Raw genomic sequence first — 26,943 nt, 5'->3', positions numbered from 1 at the left:
TGCAAAATTAATCTGCAAAAATCACAAGTATTCTTATACACCAGTAACAGACAAACAGAGAGCCAAATCATGAATTAACTTCCATTCACAATTGCTTCAAAGAGAAATTCAACTTACAAGGGATGTAAAGGACCTCTTCAAGGAGAACTACAAACCACTGCTCAATGAAACAAAAGAGGACACAAACAAATAGAAGAACATACCATGCTCATGGATAGGAAGAATCAATATCATGAAAATGGCCATACTGCCCAAGGTTATTTATAGATTAAATGCCATTCCCATCAAGCTACCAATGACTTTCTTCACAGAATTGGAAAAAACTATTTTATATTCTTATATGGTAATTCCAATATCACAAGTTTCTTTGTATCTTAACTTTAATTTCTAATTTCTGATGACTCCATTTGTTTTATCATGTCTTTGTGGTGTTTTTGATTTTGAGATTCTATTCATTGAAACTTTATCTATGGAATTTCTTTGAGGTCTTGGTTGTGGGGTAATTTCCCAGAGAGGATTTATCTTAGTTTCTGCAAGGTGTCTTGGACCCTTATCATCCAGGTCTACTTGAATTTTTAATCTTTTTCCCCTGGCCACACAAGTAGTTTCAATCTGTGTTCCAAGCCTTTATTAGTTTTCTTTCATATGATTTTTTTTATTGTTGGAGACAAGAATATTTTCTTGCTATCCTTCATTTCTTCCTTTTTGTTTTAGTAGTTCAGAATTTTACTTGGAATTGTTCCCCTTCAAGTTATCAATTTTATGCAGGGGTCTCCAAACTAATTTTTTAAAATTTAATATATGTATTAAAATTTTTATATAATTTCAACTTTTATTTTAGAGGCAGGGAGTACATGTGCAGGTGTGTTAAATGGGCATAGTGGGTGATGCTGGGATTTTGGATACAAATGATGCGGTTAAACGGGAAGATGAAGGAAGAGGCAAACCTCAGCATTTAGAAACCTGTCCTTAGAGAGCCCCACTCCCCAAGGGCATGGGACTGAACAGGCAGAACTGGAATACTAGGCAGCGCAGAGCTCAGCAGCGGATTCAGATCTCAGTTCTGAGACTTGCTGGTGCTTCATCTCAAGTAACTGGCTTAACTTCTCTGAGCCTGTCTAGAGAAATTCACATCTGTTTATAGAGTTGTTGGAAGTGTTGAAGTAGGTCCCATGGACAAAGCGTTTAGCACAATACCTGATAGGGTTTGATAACTGATAACTACCTAACGGTATTGCCGTTGTTATCACCATGAGTTACAGGGACCAGATTAGAATGTATAAATTCTTGGAGCACCCAGTGCTACACACAGGCTCCAATCACCCAGTTCCTTGGGGTGTGGTCACCTGTACTTTTACTTCCTACGGAGAGATTTTGCCCTAGATTTACTGAGCAGGGTTGGGTGTCATTTATCACTCTCTCAAGTGTCTATAGACTCTTTTTCAAAAGCACATCTAACTCTACTCCTCAAAGTGTCATTAAAAAATTATGAGAAAACACAGTGGGATTTACTTCTGGTCTTGTCCACAGGGGATCTTAGTGGCCAAAGGCCAGCTGTGCATTCTGATGAAATGAGCCACTGGGCTGCTGGTAGCGGTCAGGGCAAGCACAACTTTTCCAAATGGTTGTCTGATCCTTGAATTGTAGGGTAAAGTAATTTGCTGCCTTCCTATTAGGGATGTAAGAATAGAGAGATCACACAGTGGGAACCAGCGTCAGACTGCCAAGTACAGCCAAGCCTGCCATGCTGTCCCCTTCGTCTTTATTCTCACCCAGTCAAGGAGCACCTCCTAGAACTGACAGCTATAAGTAAGTCTATCAACTTTTTCTCTCAAATAGGAAGTTTCCAGCAGCAAACCCCTTCAGAGCCAGAACTGTATCTTAAATAATTCCACAGTCACCTACAGCAACCTTCCCATGAGTGGCACAAAGCCTGCATCTTTGCAGTGATGGTGGTGAAGCCATTACTGACCAAAGGTAAGTTGCTATTCGTGATTTGGTTGAAATGACAAACACATAATCCTGTCTGCTCCTAACTGGAGGGACAGCGTGAGCCCCGGCTCCTCTGGGGAGTCAGAATGTCACTGGACATAGGCGGTGACCTACAGAGAAAGCAAGGGCTGCAGTTCCTTCTCCTGGTACATGCAGTGGGTTAGTTGGAGTTGCAGGGGAAGGGCCAGGTTAGTTGGAGTTGACTTCCCTGGGGTCCAGACTGACCCAGCACCTCAGCAAGGGGGAGAGCGGAACCGTGCTAAAACGGTTTTCAAGAAGGATGTGTCACTGCTGACTGTGAGAATAATTTCTTCCCAGCTGTATTTGTCTGGGGATTTGTGGCTGGGAGATGGACAGGATCCCTGAGCGGGAAGACTGTCGTTAGTCTCCCCAGAGTGGAAGCAGACACACTTAGGGGAGGTGATGAATGACAGGCACTTTCTGGCTCACAGATGGCCTCCCGTTAGGTCACTTAGTGTGTTTTTCCCTAATGGATTTCTCAGTGTGGGTCAGGGACAGATGCTGGGAGTGCGCGCACACACACACACTGAACATGATGCTTTGTGTTGTCTAACTTACTTTGACTTTCCGATTTGTCTCCTGGACTAGGTTAAGCTACTGTCACCTTCACGACTGGTGGGTGGGGGCTGAGGCCTCAGAGTGCTGGGATCCTTCACCCATGTCATGTCCCTGTGCACACGGCCTGGCCTCCACCCTCAGATTCACAATCACAGGGCATGAAGTTCGTCTAATTCAACTCGTCCACTTTCCAGCAGACAAAAGTTCGGTCAAGAGAAGGGAAGTGTATCACCCTGTTGTTTCAACGTCGCTGGGTGTGAGGCCACAACCAGACACAGGAGGGTCTCCTGCCCTCAGAAACATGTGCTATCTCCCATGCCCTCCGTCCCCCACAGGATCTGCTCCCCAGCACTCCAGGAGTGTCTGTGGCAGCTTGATTAGCCATAAATACTCTCCTAATAAACCTACCCTGTTATAGGCTGTTTCTGTTAGGAGGAATTATTGCTGCCACAACATAAATTTCCTAGAAAAGATATGGTCGGATCACACAATGTAGCCTATTATGAGAACCAGAGTAATAAAAGAGCCAGATAATTTATGTGTCTCTCTGGGTTCCCTACGCTTATCTCTAAGGAAGGAGCCAAGATGTTGAGACAAATAGAGAAGCAAATGTGTGTGGCTGGAAACACTGTGTAATTTGTCCGGTACTTTTTTTGCAAAGGCATTTTGAACATTGAAGCTGGCCTTGGCTAATGACGATCACCGTTCCTGTGGAGGAGGACAGCCATTCTCCATCCTTACTGAGGACAAAGGAAGTGGGAATAAGCCACTAGAGAAGTCACATGTGCTTTCTAATGAAGCAGGATCTCGTCTGTGAAGGGTTGGGGCCCAGGGGCATTTCAGGGTGGACAGGAGACTGGGACCCTCCCTCTGTGCTCCATTGATGCACATGCACTCTGCAGCTTAGAGGGTGGGACATGCAGTGTGGCCTGGGGGGCCAGCTGCCCCCCTAGTGGGCATTTCCCTGGCAGATGAGGGCACTCCTGTCTCTGCCCCATGCCATACCCCAGGCTGATCCTAGATAAGGGTATTTAAGGAGCACAAAGGCAGCCATCTGGGTCCCTCCTGCCGCCGCCTGCCAGCCAGGGTCATTTACTGAGACTGAGCATCACCCAAGGCCTGGGCATCTTCCTGGACTGTGAGTTACTTTCAGGCCCAGGACTCTTCGAATGCGTCTCATGACAGAGAGGCAGGCAGACAAGCACAGGATGGAACAGGTAGCCAATGCTCCCTGTCAGACAGAAGTGGGGACAAGCTGTCTCCGTTGCCGGGAACCTTGGGGCCCAAATCATGCTGACTGGTGAAAAAAGAAGTAGCGTCCTTTCCTAAAGAAAGTACCTCCAAAGGCACCATAGTTCAACGGAACCTTCTTGATTAACTGGGACTTAATTTATTCAGTGCACTTCTGCACAAGTAGAGCTTGTCATGCTCCACAGAGTCGGGAGTAGTGGCTCAGCTCTGGGGGGGCTTGCCCCCTCCCCAGGTCCTGCCACCTTTCCCACCCCCCCAACTCCCCCCTACCGCCTCCCCACCTCCCCCTCCAGCTTCCCCACCAAGCCACTCCCACGTCCTCCACCCCTCTTCCCCACTCGGCTACCCCCACACATCCCCACCCACGCCTCCCCACCCAGCCACCCTCACGTCCCCCACCCATGCTTCTCCATCTGGCTACCCCCACGTCCCCACTTGGCCACCCCTACGGCCACCCCACTCCACCAACCCTTGCTTCCCCACCCAGCCGCCCCCATGCCACCCACCCACGCTTCCCCAGCAGGCTACCCCCATGCCCACCCCCCAACCCAGACTCAGCAGCACACTATTCTGGCTGGGCATGGGCTGGTGAGGCTGTGCCAGCTCTTGCTATGACATGACATTTGTGTTGATGTTTCTTTTACTTTAGTGTCCTCAGTTTGTTATGGTATATATTGACGAGAAAAATAGAAAGGTAATTTTCCTTCACTAAGAATGGAGCTAGGTCCGTGTTCTCGCCTGTCTCATGACAGAACAGTTACTTGTCCCCATTCCCCCACCCACGGTGGCACTGGGCCATGGGAGTGGGCCACCTCCTCTGGGTGACGCTTGGGCCAACTAATATTCTTGTTAGCAACTGGTTGTCACAGAGCCTTTCCACAGAACACTGGTTTTCAAACATGTAGAGCAGTCCACATAACTGCCGCTAACCAACCCTACTCAGAATCTACCCTCTGTGATGTGGGACCACCTGGTATCTCGGGGTCCCATTTAGGGCCATCAGTTTTTAGTTTCATTTTGAGTTTGCTCAGAAGTACCATAAATAGAAGGCAGTAGGATCTTTCTGCCTGAAGGGATCCCAAAAGAAACAACATCTGGCAGGAAAGGGTCGTGACCTTGCCTTGCTTTAATCATGAAAAATTGTGTGCGCCAAAAGAGAGTGCCCTGCTGCTGCTGATTTTGAGTTGGTTACAAGAGTCTATAGCAAACACTCTTCTATGAGAAGCTGATGAAATCAGCATTTGGAAGCAGCTTTTCAATCAGCTCCTGTCTTACAGGCGACAGCTTTATTCTGTCTATGTGACTGAAGATGCTTCTCCTTAAATCACATGCTCACCTTGGTGTGCTAAGGAGGACATGGCCAGAACCCCTGGCTACTTGAGTCCCCACCGCCCCTAATGTCTAGCCCAGGCCACTCCCTGCTAAAAGGCACTGCTCTGGGGAAGTCCCAGCTTCTGGCCAGGAGACACAGTATCCCTGAACTGCAGCGCCTCTCATAGGGCTCTCCTGGGCATGCTGAGTTCTCTCAGAAAGATGCGGAACAGAGCGGCTTTCGGAAATGGAGGGCCTCATGGAGTTTCATGGTGATGGTGCCTGCAGCCCCTGTTAGCTCACCCATTGACAGGTGAGTCAGGAGCCCTGCGCCCACACCCTGCTTCCCGCAGTTTCACCTTCTGGCATCCACACCTTCTCTCAGTCACTCCCCTGCTCAGAATCATTCTACAACTTCCGCTGCTGAAGAGGGAACTCAACCGTTCAGGCTCTCTTCAAACTGGGCACCAAACACTCCCTTTGGTTTTAATTTCTGTCAGCCTTCCTCACTCCATCCCTCCATTTCTCTGTCTCATAGGATGCTACCTCTTCTCGGCACACTCAGTGCATAGTCCCACCTCTGTATTTTACCCATTTTCACCTTTGCCTGGAATGCCATTTCTTTTTTTTTCCCCCACATGATGAGTTTCTCGTTATCCTTCCAGGTCCAGCCTGCCTTTCCTGGCTTCCCTCCCATCCCATCATTCTGTCTCATCAGTTTCAGAATCAACTGCTCTTTCATCTGTGTGCCCATGGCCCTGTGCACATGCCTCTCTCAGGTCGCTTATTCCTGTGCTTTGTGGACCATCTCCCCGCTGAACCATGAGCCATTCAAGGGCAGGAGTCATTCAAGGGCAGGAGCCATATCTGCTCCATGTTTGCATCCCAACTCCTAGGAAAGTCCCTGGCACCTTCTAGGAGCTGAGTTAATTAATGGAGTGTGTGCTCCAGTTAGTGCTGCCAGATTCCCCCATGTTATCAGAGGAATACAAACATGCAAGATCTGGCTAAGTGCTCCAGTGGCGCAGGCAGCGGGCCTGGGGCTCCTAAAGTCAGTTGACTTTTGGTCTCTTCTGGAAGCCAAACATTAGGAAGCTTCCTGGAATGGAGGGGCAGGCTGCAGGACAATCTTACCCAGACACCTGGAAGCCCAACAGTGTGGTTTGCCTCCCAGAGATGCCCAGAAAGGCAGGATCTCAGCGTCCTCCTCCACTCTGGCTCGTATACTTTTATTCAAAATACAATGCAACGAATAGTCCCCACGTTGGCTGTGACCACAATATTTTTGTCCATTGCAATGCAAAATACCAGCTGCAGTCTGAATGCAGTCCTGTTGCATTTAGCTGAACGATCAGTGCTTTTACCTATACAGCATCTTCAACCTGACATGTGCATAGCTTTGTAAGCATGATATCTTCACACGTCCTTTGTTGCCTCCCCCTGAGAGATTCTGGAGGGAGGAGAGCCACTGTCCAGACATCCCACACTGCAAGAGAGGATGTGAGCCTCGGGTGAAGGGAGGTAGCACAACCTTGCTCATTGTTCCCACAGCCAGGAGAGAGCCACTCACCTCCTGGTGAAGAGCGATGCTTGGCCACATCTGAGAACCAGCTAGGGAAGAAAACCCTGAAAAGACTGATAAAATGAAATGTAAGTCAACAAAGAATTTGCCAAAAACTTGGCAAAACTATAAATGCAAAACAAACAAATCCACAACCAAAAGGGAACTGGGAGCATCGGAAGGCTGCTTCCAGACGTGTGGCACTCTGAGAGCTAGGAGTGGGAACTATGCATTTCATGTGCAAATAGAAGGTGGTGACCACTGCTGAAATTCACAATGGCCCATTGGAAGACATGTTGAGAAATCATCGCAGATGGACATAAAAAAAGAGAAAGTCAGACTATGCTAATGATATATTCTTATTGCTCACAGGTCAGAACTGAAGGTTGTGGTCAGTGTTTAGCCTTTCATTCTCTGATTCCAGCCCCCACAGCCACATTCACCTTTTTGCAAGTGATTTCAGTTTGAAACCTGGGCTCTGGTAGCTATTAACACATACACACACATGCACAGCACACACACACACATGCACAGCACACACACACCATGCACTTCCATGTGACCTGGCTTAAAAAGAGAACTATCTGTTATCATCCTTACTAAATCCATCTGTGTCCCCTGGCTCATCCCTGGAAGGCATCCAAATGACATTTATAGGCCTCCCAGCTGGTGAGCAAACGTGCTAAGCCATCCCTGACTGCCAGCTCTGGGCAAGCCCCTTGCAGTCTTCTCTCCCTCGCTCACACTCATGACAGTATGTAACCTCCATCTGCCACCCTTTGCAATCTCATCACCATCAATATGCTCCTTCTCCCATTAAAAGTAAAACCCTGCCTCATCCTCACACCTCTCCACAGTTACTCTCATCCTTTCTCCTCTCATTCACAGGCAAACGTCACCACAGATTGTCACCAGCCATTTCTTCTCCTGCCTTGGCCCACAGTAATCTCTGCCTCTACCTCCACTGAACCTTTTCCAGCCACAAGTCAGCACAGGCCTCAGCACAGGCCTCTGGGTCACTGATGCTAAGGGCCTCTTTGCAGTCTTTGTCTTCTGTGACACCATGGGCTGTTGCCTCTTCACTAGAACTCACCTATCTCCTCTGATCTCACACTCTCTCCTTTCTCTTTCTCTGGCCCCCTGGGCTGCTTTTGTTCAGCCCTTCCTTATGAAAAACCTGCAGAGTCAAAGTTACTCAGAATCCTCTCTCCATTCACGCTACCTCCCCTGTGGCCCCACCACCACACAGTTGCCTTCACTGCATGTGCAATGAATGAGCTCCAAGTCAGCTGTGACAGTGATATTTTGTCCATTGCAATGCAAAATACCAGCCGAATTCTAAATGCAACCCCCAATACCGTGTTAAACATGCTGAACCATCAGCGCTTTTAACTATGTAGCGTCTTCAACCTGAGGTGTGCATAGTGCAGCTGGGGACCTGCCTCTCTCTCACTCCAGCCCAGCCCCGCTCCAGTCCCCAGGCCCCTGAGAAACTAGCTGCTCGTTTGTCATTTTACTGGGCATTTCTCGGTGTCATGCAACTCAGCGTTTTTAAAATGCTGATGCCATTCCTCTGCTTTGCTCTAGAGTTTTTCCTCAAGGGTCCCGTCTCTAAGAATGCCACCAGCTGCCCTCTCAGGGACTCGGCCAGTTTCCTGGGAGTCATCATGGGTTCCCTGCGTCCCATCTGGTAGCAGTAGAATGCCTCTCAGCTCTAAACCCATCTCTCTCATTTCTTGCTCAGCAAAAAATGAGCTGTATTTCTCTCTGCAATTGCCACCAGGTACAACTGTCAATAGAGGATGCTGAAGGGACGCAGCAGCAGAAAGGGGCTCTCTTGCTGGTGCTGGCCTATTCCTCCTACTACTGAGTGTCAAGGCTTCAGAAATGACATGTGGAGGTGGAGATGGGGGTGCCCAGCGGGGCTTTGCCCAGGCTCACTTCCGGGGAGCGCCATCTTTGTGCAGCTCATAGTGTTGGGCAGCCCAGCAACACCTGGCCACCTCCTTCATGACATGTAATGGGCAGTAGCCATACCCTCTCCAACCGGGTCTGAATCCCAGCCTTGGTGAGGGGCCCTCCAAGTTTCCATCCTCCTTGGGTATTTTTCCTCATCCCCAGGGTATTCTTTAAAGTTAGTTTTTGTCCTTTATAGTTACTCCCACATTACAGTTAAGAGTTGTTTTGTTTGGTTTGATTTTTGAGATGGAATTTCGCTTTTGTGGCTCAGGCTGCAGTGCAATGGCATGATCTCAGCTCACTGCAACCTCTGCCTTCCAGGTTCAGGGATTCTCATGCTTCAGCCTCCTGAGTAACTGGGATTACAAGCGCATGCCACCATACCGGCTGATTTTTTGTGTTTTTTGTAGAGATAGGGTTTCACCATATTGACTAGGCAGGTCTCAAACTCCTGACCTCAGATCTACCCACCTTGGCCTCCAGAAGTGCTGGGATTACAGGCAGAGCCACCATGCCCAGCAAGAATTCTTTATGTTAAACTTTCTCAGTCCAAATGATTGCGTGGCTTCTGCCTCCTCATTAGACCTAACAGATGCACTATCAAACACCGAATCTCATTTGCTCTACAATCCACATTTCTGTTGAGTCTCCAAGGTCTTCATTTTGTCTGCTTCTTCTCTGATGAATACTGCCATCACATTTTGCTTGGGCTTCTGCGGTCCTCTCTGTAACTGTTGTCTCCTACCTAGTCCAACTCACTCCTTCCCAATCCACCATCCCCTCCCCCATCCATATATTTACTATCTACTTAAAAACTTTCAAGGTTTCCCACTACTCTGAAATAAAGCCCCAAATCTTTGACATACTGTACAAGCTAATAAAAATCTGACCTTCCCCAGCCTGTTCCAACCTCAACACTCCTCTTCCTTCTCTCCTTATAATATTGGTGATCTGTGCTCTCTTTCCTTGCATCATCAAGCTTGTTGGTAGACTGTACCATTCTATAACCTGTCTTTTCAAAACCTAGCTTTTGATTTAAATGTATATTTGGTGTGTGTGTAGTTGTGTGTGTGATACACACAACTTCATTAACTTTCTCTTTTAATTGTTTATTTTCTTCCTTATTTGGGATTATTCCATTTTCCTGGTGTTAACTTTTTAAAATAACAATATATACACTTAAAGCTACTGGTATTCCCCTAAGTATGGCTCTAGCTGTATTCCATGGATTTTGATAGGCAATACTTACAGTATTACAAAATTCTAAATCTTTGGTAATATTCATAATAACTTATTAGGAGCCATAAAATTTTTATTTTTATTTTATTTTACTTTTTATTTTTTATTTTTAGATAGAGTCTTGCTCTGTCACCCAGGCTGGAGTGCAGTGGCGCGATCTCGGCTCACTGCAAGCTCGGCCTCCCGGGTTCACGCCATTTGAGTAGCTGGGACTACAGGCGCACACCACCACACCCGGCTAACTTTTTTGTTTTTTTTTAGTAGAGATGGAGTTTCACCATGTTAGCCAAGGTGGTCTTGATCTCCTGACCTTGTGATCTGCCCTCCTCAGCCTCCCAAAGTGCTGGAATTACATGCATGAGCCACCGAGCCTGGCCTTGGACCCATACAATTTTTAAAGGGGTCTTTTTAGTTTGCTATGTTTTGCTTTTGTTTTGATGTTTGCTTAGGGCTTTTTTGCCCTTTACCTATTGATACCTAATTTTATTCCATTGTGGTCAGAAAATATGGTCTATATGATAATAATGCATTGGTATTTGCAGAGATTTCTATCATTATACATTTCCCAAGTGGTGAAAATTCATGACTGTTTCCTTGTTTGATGCAGCGCTCTCTCTGTATAGCTATTAGATTAAACTTATTCAATTAACTTAGTTCATCAATTATGACAGAGGTCCATGAGGATCTCCCACTGTATTACAGGTTTATCAATCCCTGTGCAAAAATTTGGCCAAATTTGACCAGATTCCGTTTTACCTATTTGATGCTATGTTTTTTGGTTTTGAGAAATAATACACATTATTTTATTATTTTGCCTTCCTAATCAATATTTTCTTTTTCTTTTGAGTAATTATACTTTTTATTCCTATTAGTGCTTTCAGGCTTAAAAATATATTGTGCCTAATATGAGTATTGCTTTATTTATTAATAATTTTGATGTAAACATACTTCTCTTTCATTCTAGGCTTTAGGTTTAGGTGATCTTGTAGATGTAATATAATTAGATTTTAAAATCTAATTTGGAAAAAGTTGTTTTTCTCTAGAAACAGTCACTAACTTTATTGTGAATGTTGATATATTTGGGCCTATTTTATTATTCTATTTTTCACCTTGAATTTATTGTACCTTTTCTGTCTTTATTTCTTCTTTTTTATTTGTCATTGTATTTATCCAGATTTAATTCATCCTCCTCCCTTTTTCTCTATTGGTTCAGAATTACACATTCTATTTCCGTTATTTTTTTAGCTACCATTACATTTTAATGTGCATACTAGACTTTACAAAGTATAAAGTTAATATTTTAATTTCTTCCTGGACAATACAAGAATTTGAGAATTTTTTATCTGAAGTTCATCTCTGCCCATCTGCCAACCGATCATATTGCCTAATGGTTTTGTTCTACTTTGGGAGGCCGAGGTTGGTGGGTCACCTGAGGTCAGGAATTCAAGACCAGCCTGGTCAACATGGTGAAATTCTGTCTCCACTAAAAATAAAAAATAAAAAGTAGCCAGGCATAGTGGCACATGCCTGTAGTCCCAGCTACTCAGGAGGCTAAGGCAGGAGAATTGTTTGAACCCAAAAGGCAGAGGTTGCAGTGAGCTGAGATCGCACCACTGCACTCCAGACTGGGGAACAGAGCGAGACTCCATCTCAAAAATAAAAATAAAAATAAATCTTTAAAAAAACAAACATCCTCAGTCTTAGCATTTTTTAAATAGCCGAAAAGTTTACTTTTATTCCTGTGAACTTCTTTTTATTGGGAAATCTACCTTCTGATTTCAAAGTCTCTTTACTGAAGTATATTCTCTGTTATGTCTTCTATGAGGTTTTGTGGAATACAACACATCTTCATGGACTATCATGCCATCTGTGAGTGAAAACAGCTTTAATTCTTCCTTTCTACTCTTGATGGCCTTTTTCTCTTTCTTGCCTAATTGCCCTGACAGGAACACCCAGTATCATGTTGACTAGAAGAGGTGAAGGCAGACACCTTTTTGTTTCTGATCCTAATGGGAAGCATTCAGTCTCCCAGCCTGAAGTAGGAACGTCAACTACGGGTTTTTTTTCTCACTGCCTTTTATCAGGTCAGGAAACTTTCTCTCTATTCCTAGTTTTCTGAGAGTTTTTATCAGAAATACATGTTGAGTTTTGTCAAATACTTTTTTTGTGTATATTGAGATGATACGTGTGTTTTTGTTTTTGTTTTTTCATTTGTAATTTCTTAATGTGGTGAAATGCATTGACTGATTTTCAAATGTTAAATCAACATTGCACCCCTGCAATGCAACTACTCGGTGGTGATTCATTTTACATATTGTTGAATTCAGGTTGCTAAAAAAAATGTTTTTATGAGTGTTTCCCTGTTTCTCTCTACAATGGATTGAATTCTATCCCCCAAATTTACATGTTGAAGCCTTAACCTCAATGTGACTATATTTAGAGATAGGGCACTTCATGAGGTAATTAAAGTTAAATGAGGTCATAAGGATGGGATCTTAATCCAATGAGACTGGTGTCCTTATAAGAAGAGGGAGAAATACCAGGAGTGAATGTGCATGAGGAAAGGCCATGTGAGGACACGCAAGAAGATAGCTGTCTGCCACCAGCAACCTGCTGGCACCTTGACCTCATCTTCCAACCTCCAAAACTGTGAGAAAATAAAGTTCTGTTGTTTAAGACAGCCAGTCTGTGATATTTTGTTATGGTAACCTGAGGGAACTAATAACAGCATCTATGTTCGTAAATGATACTGGTCTGCAATGTTCTTTTCAGTTAAGGCTTTGGTATCAGGCTAGTATCAGAATTGGCCTTATAGATTGAGTTGCAGAGTATGCACTGCTTTCCAAATTTCTGGAATAATGTCTGTAGGACTCGTACTACTTCTTTCTTAAATGTTTAGAATTACCAGCAGAGCCATATGGGCCTGGAGGTTGTGGGAAGGTTACAACAACAAATTATTTATTCGATATAGAGCTATTTCTACTTGAGTAAGCATTGGTAGTTTGTATCTTTCAAGGGCTTCATCCATTTTATATAAATTGTTGATTTATTGGCATAAAGTTGTTTAAAATATTTCTTTATTTTATTTTTGATATCTGTAGAATCTGTAGTGAGTCACCTTTCTCATTCCTACACTTGATCCTAGCGAAAACGCTGAGAAGAGATCCTCTCTCATTTCTAATATTGGTAATTTCTTTCCTAATCAGCATGCAATAAGGTTTATCAATTTTGTTAATCATCTCAAAGAAGCAACTATTAATTTAATTTTATCTATTTTACTTTTGTTATAGACTTCATTGATTCCTACTCTGATCTTTATTATTTTCTTTCTTTTATTTAACTTGTGTTTAATTTGTTCTACCATCCCTAATTTAAGGTAGATGTTGATGTCATTGATTTGAGACATTCTTTTCTGTAATAGAATTATAGTGCTATAACTTTCCCTTAGGAACTGCTTTAGCTGCTTACCACAAATATTGATATGTACTATTTTCTTTTTCAGGTAGTTTAAAACACTTTAGAAGTTCATTTTAATATAGTTTTCATTTTCGCCCATGGTTTATGTTGAACTGTTTTATTCAGTTTTCAAATATTTGAGAATTTTCCAGAGTTTTTTTAAAATTGATTTCTAATTTAATATATTGGAGTCAGAGAACATATTTTGTAAAATGCTTTTAAGTTTATAGAGATTTTGCAAATGTTATGGATTGAATTTTATCCTCCCTCACAAAATGTGTATGTTGAAGCCTTAACCCCCAATGTGACTATATTTGGAGCCAGTGAGACGGGATAGTTCCCCTGAGCCCCTTTGTGGGCAGGAACTGGAGTGGCTTGTTTCACTCAGCCAGCTGTTGGCCACTCCTTAAGAGAGGGAGCGCATGAGCAAGCAAGTGTGGGAACCAGAGGGAATGAATGCCAGAACCAGCCGGTCACTCCTCTCTGGCAGGAGCAGGCTGTGAGGGCCCCGCAGCAGTGTCCAAGTCCCTGCCCTCTCAGCACCCGGTTTCTTGTCTGGCATCCAGGAAGAATCAGGTCACACAAGCAGATTGAAGGGTAGTATATGAAGAGGATTTTATTGGGTGATAAAGGTGGCTCTCTGTGGCATGGGGAATTGGAAAGAAGATGGTGCGGAAAGAAGGTGATCTTTCTCTGAAGCCACACCATCTGAAGTTAGCTGTGTCTATACTTAGTCTCAGAAGCTCACTTGCTGCTTCTCTGCTCTCCACTCAGCAGCTTGTATTGCTCTGCCAGCTGAAGTCTTTTTCTGGGCACAGGACAGGGGCATGGTAGACCAAAAAGGCAACATTTGGGCAGAAAAACAAGATCAACTGTTTTCACTTAGGGCCACAGTTCCAGGCTTAAGGGTGGGGTTTAGCGGAGAGCCCAACCATTCTTATCAATTCATGGCAAGAATATGGTATAGTTTGGTGAATGTCTTGAGTGCACTTGAAATGAATTTGTATTCTGCTGTTGTCAGAGGTGTCAATTCATTCAAGCTGGCTGACATTGTTGTTCAAACTTTCTATATTATTATTGATTTTCTGTTATATAGCATATGATTAATGAGAAAAGACTAGTTAAATCTCTGATTATACCTATGGATTTGTCTATTTCTCCTTCAAGTCCTCCCAGGTTTTGCTTCATTTATTGTGAAGTTCTTATAATATGCATAAAAATTTAGAATTGTTATGTCATCTTGATAAATTAATGCCTTTGTTATTTTGAAATTAACTTCTTCATTCCTGGTAGAATTTGTTGCTCTGAAATCTACTTTGCCTTGTATTTAAAATAGCCACTCCAGGTTTCTTTTGATGAGAATTAGAACAGTTTTTTTTTTTATTCTTATACTTTTCATTTATTTGTATCTTTGTATTTAAAATGAGTTTTACTTAGGCAGCATATACTCAGTCTTACTTAGTCTTACTTTGTTGGTTTGTTTATTTGTTTGAGACAGGGTCTCACTCTGTCACCCTGACTTAGAGCACAGTGGCACAAGCAATTCTCATGCCTCAGCCACTGAAGTAACTGGGGTTCCAGGCATCAACCACCACACCTGGCCTTACTTCTTGTAAATTTACATTATAAATGGGTTACATCTGATAACATCTTCTTTTATATTGAGGTATGTAACTCATTTACATTTAATGTAGTTATTGATTTGATTAGGAATAGGCAACAAAAGAAAAAAAGGGATAAATTGAACTTCATGAACATTTAAAATTTTTGTCCATCAGAAGACACTATTGGCAGAGTAAAAACAACTCACAGAATGGGAGAATATATTTGCAAATCACTTATTTCATAAGAGATTAATATCCAGAATGTACATAGAAATCCTAAAACTCAACAACAAAAAACTAATAACTCAATTCAAAAATGGGCAAAGGACTTGAGAAAATATTTCTCCAAAGAAAATACACAGATGGCTAATAAGCACATGAAAAGATGCTCAACATTACTAATCACCAGGGAAATGCAAATCAAAACAAGATACCACCTCACACCATTAAGAGGGCTACTATTTTATGTACATATATATTTTTTAATGAAAAGTAACCCTTAGCAAAGGTGTGGAGAAACTGGAACCCTTGGGCACTGTTAATGGGAATGTAAAATGATGCAGCTACTGTGGAAAATGATATGTCAGTTTCTAAAAAAAAATTAAAAATGGAATTATCTTATGATCTAGCAATTCCACTTCTGAGTGTATATTCAAAAGAATTGAAAGCAGGGTATCCAGGAGATATTTGCACACTATGTTCATAGAAGCATTATTCACAATTGCTAAAATGAGGAAGCCACCCGGATGTCCATCAATGGATGAATGGATAAGGAAATTGCTGTCTGTATACACAATGGAATATTACTCAGCCTTAAAAAGGAAGGAAATTCTGACAGATGATACAACATGGATGAAACTTCAGGACTTCATGCTCAGTAAAATAAGCTCATCATCACAAAAAGATAGATAGTACATGATTCCTCTTATATGAGGTACCAATAGTAGTCAAGATCAAAGAGATATAAGTAGGACGGTGTGGACCAGGAACTCAGGGGGAAAGGGAGAAGTGGAGAGTTGTTTGATGTGTACAGTTTCATTTTTGCATATGAAAAGCGTTCTGGAGATGGGTGGTGGTGATGGCTACAGAAAAATGCAAATATACTTGGTGCAACCAAACTGCAAATTTTATGTGTATTTTACCACAATAAAAAGGATTAGAAAAAAATATAAATGCCCTTGCTTCAGATACATCTGTCTGGGTCAGGTCAGTGCCCTGGCTTCACTCTCCATGCTGGAGCTGGGGTGCTTTACAGGCACCCTGTTGGCCACACAGGAGGGTGAGTGTTGCTTGTTCTCCTTCCTGTGCTGCCATTTAAGGCAGCCATGTCCATCCCTAGGGCCCTAGTGATTACCCAGGGGAAAACTGAGCCCCTCTGAGAAACACTTATGCCCCAACAGGAAACCCTGATGACCGGGGCCGCATCAGCTATCCTCATCCCCTGAGGAAGGAACTGATTGCCCAGATCATATTCAAGGATGTGTCCGTTTTGCCTGGAAATGTCTAAACTTGCTAAGCATATATTCACTCACTCAACAAATATTTATTGGATGACTACTATGTGTGAGGCATACTTCCAACCATGAGTGCAACGATCCTGACTACTTGTCTTTGCTCAAATTACTTCACATTTGGGAAAATTCATGTGCTAAGAAGACTGTGTCCAGGACCATTGAGTCCAGTGTCACCCTTTCCAGAAGGCACTGGGATCAGTTTAGACATTTGAGACAGGTAGGCCCTGGCAAGAGAAGACAAGAGCACAAAAAGACATCCACAAACTTTGCTAAAAAGAGAGAACTGGAAGCTTTTGTGGAAGCTTAGGCGGTGTTGGGAAACTCCCGGACTTTCCTTTGTGGCCCATCTGCAGAGTGGTGCTCCTTTGGGAGCTGGCCTGGCCTCCCTTTCCCACCTCTCTGCTCTCCCTGGGCAGATGCACCAGTAGCACAGATGCAATGCACACCTGCAGGCTGACTGCTTCCACACTGCAGACCCTCTCTCTCTGAGCTACCGCACTGCCTGTGGGACATTCGGGGGTGTCTCACAGGGACCGCAGACTCAGCCTCTTTAACGTAGGACTCATGCTTTTTCCCCTACCTGCAAGCCTGCTCTCCTGGAAGGATGCTGACCTTAGATGGCCAGGTCCTCCACACAGCCCCAAGCAGAGAGCTGGCCGCCACTCTTCCTCCCCTGCTCTCTTACCCTTCCCTAACCTCAGCCTCTAAAGCCTGGTTCCAAACATGTGGAAGTCTCTGTCAGCTGTCACTCTCCTGCCACTGCCCAGGATCAAACCACCTCATAGATAAATTGCAAACACTGACCTTCTGAAACTCTGGTGTTTACTTCCCCCAGCCTCCCCACAACCCCTCACTCCCTCCCAACATGGAGTCCACTCTCCACTCTGCAGCCATAGCATGCATCCAATCGTGCCACTTCTCTGCCTTTCAGTAGCTTCCCCTCAGACCCCATCTTAGTCTAGAGCCAGCCCCTCCCCAGGATGCAGTCTCTGGACCTCTCTCAGCCCCATCCCTGTAACTTTCCCGCAAACCCTATACATGGGACTTCCTCAGAAGCACCTCCTCCAGGCCTCAGTAAATCTCACTTTCTCAGCTATGGCCCATGCTCCCGAGTCTAAATTCTACTCACCTCTGATACTCACTTTAACCCTCCCCTGCCAAGCACCCAACCAGCTGAGGCACCACCCATCTTCCCCTAGGTTCCCCTGTGCTTACCCCTCCCAGATGCACCACCTGCCTTGACCTTATCAGACACACAGTCATGTCAGAGAACATGAGGATGCTCCACTCTGAAGCAAAACTGTGCCAATGATTCCTCGGCCCCTGTCCTCCTCTGAGCTCACTTCAGAGGTCTCTGTGCATTGATAACGCTAGACTCACGAGACTATGAGCATAGAGGAATGAGGTCTTGCATTTCTTCTGCATCTTCCCTCAGAGGCTAGAGCCCGGTGGACACTCACCATCCCCTCATGGCTCCACACTCTCCCCACCAGGCTCCACATTCTCTAAAGGAAGAGACCATGGGCTCTTCCCATGTCCAAACATCTCTATCAAAGGCGCCGTGCTTTACACGTGGTCAGAATCACTAGAAGGTTGCATTTTTCAAAATCATCAGGAAATTATAAAGAACTGCAGAATGTTTGGAAACAAAAGCCAACCAAGTCACAGAGTGGCCTGCTGACTCGAGGCTGTAACGTGGACTCTCAGAAGAGATGGGGGTGTCTTAGCGTCTGCTTTCTAAGTCAGTGGGAGATATCACTCAGAGGAATGCTGGTCTTGCTTCTCCTGAGTTCTCACAGAGGAGCAAGTGCCTGCAGGAAAGACTCCATGGGCAGGGGTCCCTCAGGAAGACTTGGTGGCTGAAGGAAGTCTCCACCCTGAGACTGTGCCGGGGGTTCCTTACCAAGACTGGTCAGCAGCTGGGTCATCTGCCTGGCTCCTTTCCATGGACGCACACCAGAGGCCTCCTCTGGAGACTCTGATAGGTCTGGGCTGAAAATGAGCAGGACTGGCTATATACTTTGTAGGACCCAGCACAAAATTAAAGTGTAGGGTCCATTGTTCAAAAATTATTACAAAACTGTGACAGCACAGTGCTATGCCAAGCCCAGGGTTTTTCTGAGCGCAGATTCATGAAGCCAGCCCTGGGTCTGTGATGTGCACTCCAGGATTGTGGCTCCAGTGACACTGATGCTGCCTCTATGCCTATGAACCTCAGCTGGATGCCATGACATGTCCCCGTGGGGCAGAACCAAGGACTATGGAGCCCAAGAGCCCCCGGGGCACTGCAGAACAATTCTGGAGGGTCTGTCCATCCCAGCTTTCCACTACACAGGCTGTAGTCTCATTTACTCTTCTTATATTTTAAACTGTATGTTTAGGGATATCTGGAGCCATCTGACACGGTTTTCTTTTACAATCATTTTTCTCTTTGCTGTCCCACTAATAGATTCCAAATCACCTGCTGGCAATGGGACTGGAAGGCAGGAAAGAGTAAGCTCCCTCACCCAATCCCTGGAGCTCACAATGGAGCCATGAGGGGGATGGTGAACGTCCACAGTGCTCTAGCCTCTGAGGAAAGATGCCAAAGAAATGCAAGACCTCATTCCTCTATTCTCACAGTCTCGTGAGTCCAGTGTTATCAGCGCACAAAGATCTCTGAAGGAACTGAGCCTTAACTCTACCAATGAGCTCAGAGGAGGGCAGGGGCCCAGAAATCATGGGCACAGTTTCGCTTCAGAGCCTGGCATCCTCATGTTGAAGGAAAGTGTGGCCAATGTAATGACAAGCCATGTCCAAAAATAGCATATGAGGGACCGTCTGGAGCATGGTTCAGCAAACTCTGGGCAAAGATGCCATTCATTCTGCTTCAGGTCCAAGCGCCTCCCAGACTGGGACTCCGGGACAGGCCTGTGGGAGCGTCGGCACCACACATTCCCACTCCTGGCATATCTGTGGAACTGTCATCCGGACCAGACACTGTGGAAGCCATTGCAATAACCATGTGAGGTGGGTAATGTTATTATTCCCACTCCATGGGCAAGAATGTCAAGATTTAGAGAGGCCACGTGATTTTGTGGATGATATAACCATGGACAGAGCTGAGATAAAAGCATGTGAAGGAGTTTGGAATGTACCACCCCAAAATATGCCACTTTGATATACTGATTATTTTGAGTTAAAAACATGTGAAAAACAGCAAATACAGGAAGAAGCTTTGTCTGAACTCTTCTTATCTGCCTAAAGAAAGATCTTGCAAAAGCAACTCAAGTCACGAGTCCCCTCCTCAAGAGTTTTATCAGCCAGGGAAGACTGACCCCTATCACAAGAGCGGAGACCAGAAGCCAGCATCACACCCAGACAAGCTTCGCCTCATATCGACCATCTGCTCTTCAAAGCATTCCTCATCTTTCCTAAAAATCATTATCTCCCCTAAGTGGCCTGCAGCTCTTCTTCCCTTTCTGCCGTGAAGATGGTTCGTAAGCTCCCAAATCTCACCACTCTTTTGGGTATCCACGTTTTTCCCCCTGTGATACCTCTGTGCACACAATAAGTGTAGCTGTCTTCTGTTAATCTCCATGCTGTTCATTTATTTCATAGACCCAGTTACCAAAACTCAGAGGACAGAGGGAAAGTCTTTCCCTCTCCCAAAATTGATGCTGGAAATGGATGCTATCAGCTACAGAAAGGGGAGAGGTTCTAGGTGGAGTTCATGCATCTTTGAGGAGAGCACGCAGCACAATGCATGTGTTCCCTTAAGCTGGCTCAGAGCGGACTCATTACTGCTGCTACCTCACTTAATTCTCACAAGAACTCTGTTAGATAACTACCATCTTCACCATGTTACAGATGAGGAAACTGAGGGTTGGGCACTTTAAGTAGGAAAGGTAAAGCGATTTTCCAGAGCAGCCATATCCTGGAAATCAGGGTCTGTGGCATCATGAGGCTCCACAACGGCTTGGCAGAAGACAAAGAAAGACAGAAGGAAAAGGATGGAGTTACCAAAGGGCAAGGGGTGCCCAGCAAAGGGATCAGACTGAGTGTTTCCACATTTGCAGTGATCCTCTCTATTTTACACACTGCAGTAGCTCCCCTGACAACTACACTTGAGTTGGAGAAGGAAATAAAGATCAAGTTAAAAAAGAAGCTCTAAGAAAACAATCCCGTTTTTGTCCCACCTCCCCACCTACATCTGGGAATGGAGACTGTCTGGCTCTGCTCCTGGGGGGACAACCTGGGAGGACACAGCCTCACCTGAGCTGCTCCCAGCCCAGTGGAAGAGAAACCCAGCTCAGGAGGAGGGTGGTCTGATGGAAGGGTGCGGTGGAGCCAAGGGAAGACTCAGGGGTAGGAGCTGGGCAGGTGAAAGACCCAGGAGATGTCCCTGGAGTGAGTCCCACGGGACATGCAATGGGCTGAGACATGGGGAGTGTCCTGCAGACGGAGCGGCATCTGTCTGATGGGCACGCACACACTCACTGGTGGTGGAGTGCTAGGAGGACATTCAGGAGCTTGCAGGGGGCCAGAACGCGGATCAGAAACATGGAGCAAGAGGTCTGGCCCTGTCTTCAACGCAGGAGAGCCGTTCCTCTGGAGAGTACCACAGCACACCTCCACAGGGCAGGGACAGGGAAGGTGTCATAAGGGTCCATGCCTCCTGCCTGCCTTCTTCAGTCCTGGCCATGGTCTACTCCAGCTTCTCATTTCTGACACTTGACCATGAGTGACTTCCTGTCCACAATGGGCTCTTTTGGTCTTTCTCCAGTTTAGGGCTTAAGGAATTGCATTGTAACACTGCAGACAGGCAGAACATAGTGGATACCTCGTTTCTTACAAAATTAGATTATTTTCAGGCTTCATCTGGTCCAAAATACCCCTGTGGTCTTTGTGCCCTGGTGGAGGGAAGAGTTCATGCCTCCTAGCAGGTCCCATGCCCGCTCTGCAGCAGCTGGCGCCACCCCCTCCCCACTACACACACACATTCCGGTGGGGGTAAGAAGAGGAGGGAGTGCAGGGCCACCCATGCTGTCTGTCTGTTCTGTGCATCAGAGGTCAGGTGCGCGCCTTTTGTTTTTTGGTTGCCTTTGACTACCCTAAGAGTGGCACAAACAACAGCAAATATGTGGAGACATATGTTCTTCATGAACTCATCACTGAAATTTCTGATGGTCAGGTCCATCAATATCTATTTGAGAAGGTCAGGTTTCTGCTCCTTTCAGAAAGGCAGCAAAAGAGTTGGCAGCAAGAGTTTGACTTGGAATGGGAAGTACTCCCTAGTGCTCTGGCCTAAGCCAAGACAGCATTCCCATGAGAGATTCATTCTGGTCATTGACTACTAAAGTTGGTTCAGTTTGGCCAGAATCCAATATCGTTATACAAATTACAAAGAAAGCATCTGGAACAATTAGAGTCAGTATCCAGTACCCAAGCCCCCTTCGAGTTTCTGGTTTAGGTGTCAGTACAGTTTCTCAGGGACTTGGTATGACCAGAAGCCCTCCCTGAGGTGAAAGGCCATCTAAGATGAGGAGGAAGATAAAGAGGAAAACCAGCAAGCCCACGGTGTGCCTCAGCTGCAGGGGTGGAAAGCATAGGTCCATATTCTGTTTTTCATCTGTGAAAACCATGCTTGCCAGTGCTGAATCCTCGGAGCAGCAGAAGGACCTGCTGTATCAATGCGAGGCCAGCCTGGGTGCTGAAAGCCTCATCATGCGCCGAACACTTATGCTCCCCCAAAACACACCAAAATCTTAGGTCAGAATCCTAACCCCCAGTGTGATGGTGCTGGGCAGTGGGGCCTTTGGGAGGTAAGGAGATCATGAGAGTGGATTCCTCTCTTTCTCTCTCTCTCTCTTTCTCTCTCCACCATGTGAGGTCATAGCTAGAAGACAGCCATCTGCAAACCAGAAAGAGAGCCCCCACCAGACACCAGATCTGCCAGTGCCTTGATCCTGGACCTCCAGCCTCCAGAGAAGTGTCTGTTGTTTAAGCCGCCCAGTCTGTGGTCACTGGTTACAGCAGCCCCAGCTGGCTGAGACTACCTTTGTCAAAGCTCATCTTCCCTGACAGCCTGCCTTAGTATGCAGAGACCACCATCTCAGTGACAGCAGACATGCATTCCCAAAAGCTGCCCATCAGCAGATCCAGCCTGAGGGACTATTACCAAGAGAGCTAAAGTGTGATGTCCCTACATCCTGTTATGAATTCACAGCCCTCTGCCCACCAGGGCTCGGGCCCCATTCTCTGTGCTGGGCTCCTCTGATCCCAATTCTTCTCCCCATGGAAACTTTTTTTTCAAGTATTCCCTGAGCACTCAACAGAGAGAAAGCCCAATGGGAGAGAGGAGGGACAGATTGACATTTGGAAGTGAAGAATCTGACATGGACCAGCCTCAGGTCACTCGCAGTTTAATTCTTAAGGCGAGCACACCTGAAAAGCAAACTGGAAATTCCAAGGACCATGAAAGCAACACAGATAGAGGCCGGAGGAGCTTCAGCAGGAGCAGTGGGAGGGATCCGTGTTGGCTACAGTATTTCTCCCTAAGGACAAAACCAAAAGAATACACACAAAAATCCTCCTCTGGGTGGAAAAAGACTTCGTTTATTTATACCAATGACAATAGCCTTTGGCTGTGTTTTGCCTGCTCTGCTCTCTGAGAGCAGAAGAATGCCTCACCATAGGCCATGACACACAGGACCTGGTCAAGAATCACTTTGCAAGATCTGCTTGCTGTTTAAAATTTTTCTTTTCTGGAGAGCTACAGTATACCCTCTCTGATCTGACACAGACAAATTAACATTCCATTTCACACATGGGAAGGCTGAGTCCATCGTGAACATCACATTGCTAACTTAGGGTGCACTCAAACTAAAATAAAAGTCCCCTGGACACAGTCCCGAGGTTTCCCCTGAGAAAAGGGTCCCTTCAAAGACCCATGGTCAATGCACTCCACACCTGATCACCTCAATGTGTGTGGGAACAGAGCAGCCCGTGGGCCAGGATCCTGGCTCATCCCCAGGCTTCCAGGCCCCTGTAAAGCCGTGGCCACACATTCATTCATTCATTCACCAACACCATTTATTGAACTTCTACTGAGGACAAGGAGACAAAAGACGCAATCTCTGCCCTCAAGAAGTTCAGTGTCTAATGGAGACAGGGGACAAGTAAAAAGACTAAAGATTATGCAATTTCATTTATGCAAGTCCAAAAGTGTATAAGCCAGATGGATGCCATCAGAAGTCAGTGGTTCCCCATGGGGGATTAGTACCTGGGAGGGGGATGCAAGGGACTCCTTGGGGACTGGGAATGTTGTAATATATCCACATTGAACCTCTTTTAGGTTCTTGTAAAGGTCCAGCCCACTCCCCTCTCTGGGGACATCCTGCCCCATTGGTTGGAATATTTTCCCCATCTCCACTGGTGAACCTGATTCTTCCTTTCTCCTTCAAGGGAACAGATCTCCCAAACCAGCCTTCCAGAAGGTCTTCTGACCCTCTAGTTTGGGTGAGGCCTCTCCTCCTTGCTCACATAGCACTTGGACCTGACTTACCTTCACGGTCACAGTCTTCATTCCACTAACTGGCCTCTGCTGTCTGCTGGCACCAGCAAATAACCTTCTGGCTAGTAATCTTTCACACATATTCCCCAGTGGATGACTGACCTGAATCTTGAGTATAAGGTGGCAGGTAAAGAATGAGACAGTGTCCTAGGCAAAAAGCACTGATGTTCAGAGAAACAAGACGCAGCCTTGAATCATGGAGAAATTGAGCTCAGTCCCTTAGGACGGGAGGTTAGGGTTGGAAGGGAGGGGCTGGAGGGGAACGGGGTGCATTGGTAAGGGACTTGGCTCTTCTCATGCCTAAAGGCAACAAAGAATCTCTGAAATTAAGTTTTTGTGTGTCTTCCACTTCTTGATTTTGTGGTGGTTATTTTATTGGCTAAGCAGTAACATGATTTGATTTGTGTTTTAGCAAGTATCTACTGAAGGATGTTGCTGAGTGCAAAGGCAGGGAGAGAAGTGAAAGGCCTGTCAGTCATTCAGGGGGTGAAGGATGAGGACCTGAAATAAGCCATGGAGGTAAGAAAGGGGGTGTACTTAAGGGCCACCTTTGCCCCTCCATTGCCAGGTCGGGTCTGCTGTCTGCTTGTTGTCTTAAATAATTCACAATTACTTTCACTTCTAAAGTGTCCCTGTTTGGTAGTAAATTATGAGGTCATTCTATTCCCAGTGAAATTTAAGATACAGGATCAGCAGGAATTTGTAGGAGTTGGTGAAATGAGATGGGGAAGGAGGGTTCAACAAAGAGGTACAGGTACTGTCAACTGAGTCTCCATCCTGGAAGCCGTGGGGACAGGGGAGAAGGAAGCAGCAATTCAGTGGGGCTGGGGAAGGGTGTGAAGGAAGCGATTTTCCGGCCCTCCTGAATTCATGTGCTCAGGCTGCCATGAGGAGTGTCACAGACTGGGATGCTTAAACTGCAGAAACAGCGGTTTCCTCAGGCTGGAGGCCAGAAGTCTGAGATGGAGGTGTGGCAGGGCTGGTTTTTCCTGAGCCTCTTTCCTGGGCTTACAGATGTCTGCGTTCTCCCTGCATTTTCACATGGTCTCACCCCAGTGTGCATCTGTGTCCTCATCTCTTCTTCTTATGTGGCCACCGTATATTGGATTAGGACCCACCCTAATGGCCTCATTTTAACTTAATTATCTAATCTAAGGCCCTATCTCCAAATAAAGTCACATTCTGAGATGCTGAGGGCTAGGACTTCAACGGAGGGGACCCAGTTCAGCCCATAGCCCCCTCCCATGCTGTCATAGCCCCCACCCTGCCCCAGCCTCTGTCTGCACCCTGAGCCCCTGCCTCGGGTCTTTGCGGCCTCCTCACCATGGCCAGCTGGGTGGGGAGGGGCCACTCAGATCAGTGACCTCACAAAGGGCCAGGGCCCCCTCCCAGTCATTCTCCCCACCTGCCACTTCCTGATGGCCCCTGGAAGAAGTCTCGGTGCCTGTTAGTCCCTCTCAGGTCATGAGGAAGTTCTCTGACCCCTTCTCCCACAAACACAGCCCCCTCCCTACATGAAATACCCTTCAGTTCCCACAGCCACCACTGTGGAAGTCCCTGGCTGAGGCCTGTCCTGCAAGTGCCCCACAGGCTCTTCTGCTCCCTCCCCTCTCCTGCTTGCTAGGTCTTCACTCCTCCGTGTTTGGGAAGGAAGGGAGGAACGGTGAGGATCCCGACTACAGGGACCCTCGCCCTGGCCCCTGGACCACCTCAGGGCTTTGGCAGCCACTGACACAGACACCCTTGCCAGGGCACCCCTGCCCTTGCCCTTTGCCTCCTAGGCAAAGTCCCTTTTAGCCTGGTGTCTCTAAGCTGGGCTCCTATGGCAGAGGGGACACACTCAAGCCCTTTGTCCTGACAACATCCAGAACTCCAGGCCATTGCTGAGGCAGCCAGGTGTGGACCTGGCTTCAGAACCACAGACTGTAAAAGATTCAGAGTCAAGACCACCAATTAATCTACTGGAAGGTCCATCCCTTGTTTGAGGAAGATGTGAACATGACGAGGGAGGGGAGATGAGACCGCTCGCCAGTGTTTTCCGAATCTACATGATCTCTGTTCACCTTTTAACTCACTGCTTCTGTGAGGGGAGTCTGCCATCTCTCTGGGATACGAGAGGCAGACAGCTCCCTGGGTAATATCCTGTTCCACATTCTAGGCCCTTCCCTGGTGTACACACCTGTGGGACTCAGGCTCAGTTCTCCAACCCCCTCCCCAGATCAACTCCAGCTGCAGAAATGGCTACAGTTTGAATGTGTCCCCTCCAGAATGCAAGAGCTGCCAATGTGGAAGTGAGCTCCTTCCAAGGTGACTAGGGGGCTATAATGCCCATTTTACAGATGCGGAAACTGAGGCTCCCATTGACACCCAACCACAGAACTGGTTAATGATGGAGACAGGGCTTGAACTGAGATGTTTGACTCTGTGCAACAGGGGTTGGCAAACTCTGGCTTGAAGTCCTCATGTACTTACTGCCTGTTTTGTAAATTAAGTTTTGCTGGGATATGTTTATTTGTTTTGCATTGCCTGTGCCAGTTTGCACACTGCACCAGCAGCATTGAGTAGTTGCACACCTACCACCTTACCAAATGTACCTAGGGCTATGTGTTCCCCTGAAGAGGGATTAAAAGTTTTGTGTAAAATAGAAAGATCATGCCTGTAATCCCAGCACTTTGGGAGGCCAAGGTGGGTGGATTACGAAGTCAGGAGTTCGAGCCTGACCAACATGGTGAAATCCCGTCTCTACTAAAAATTAACCAGGCGCAGTAGCATGCGCCTGTAATCCCAGCTACTCACCAGGTTGAGACAAGAGAATGGCTTGAACCCAGAAGGCAGAGGCTGTAGTGAGCCGAGATCGCGCCACTGCACTCCAGCCTGGAGACTCTGTCTGAAAAAAAAAAAAGAAAGAATAACATCTGAAGT

The sequence above is a fragment of the Chlorocebus sabaeus genome, chromosome 9 (genome assembly GCF_047675955.1).
Source record: "Chlorocebus sabaeus isolate Y175 chromosome 9, mChlSab1.0.hap1, whole genome shotgun sequence".
NCBI lineage: Eukaryota > Metazoa > Chordata > Mammalia > Primates > Cercopithecidae > Chlorocebus > Chlorocebus sabaeus.
The sequence above is the reverse complement of the archived record's forward strand: the minus strand, read 5'-3'. Positions refer to the sequence as shown.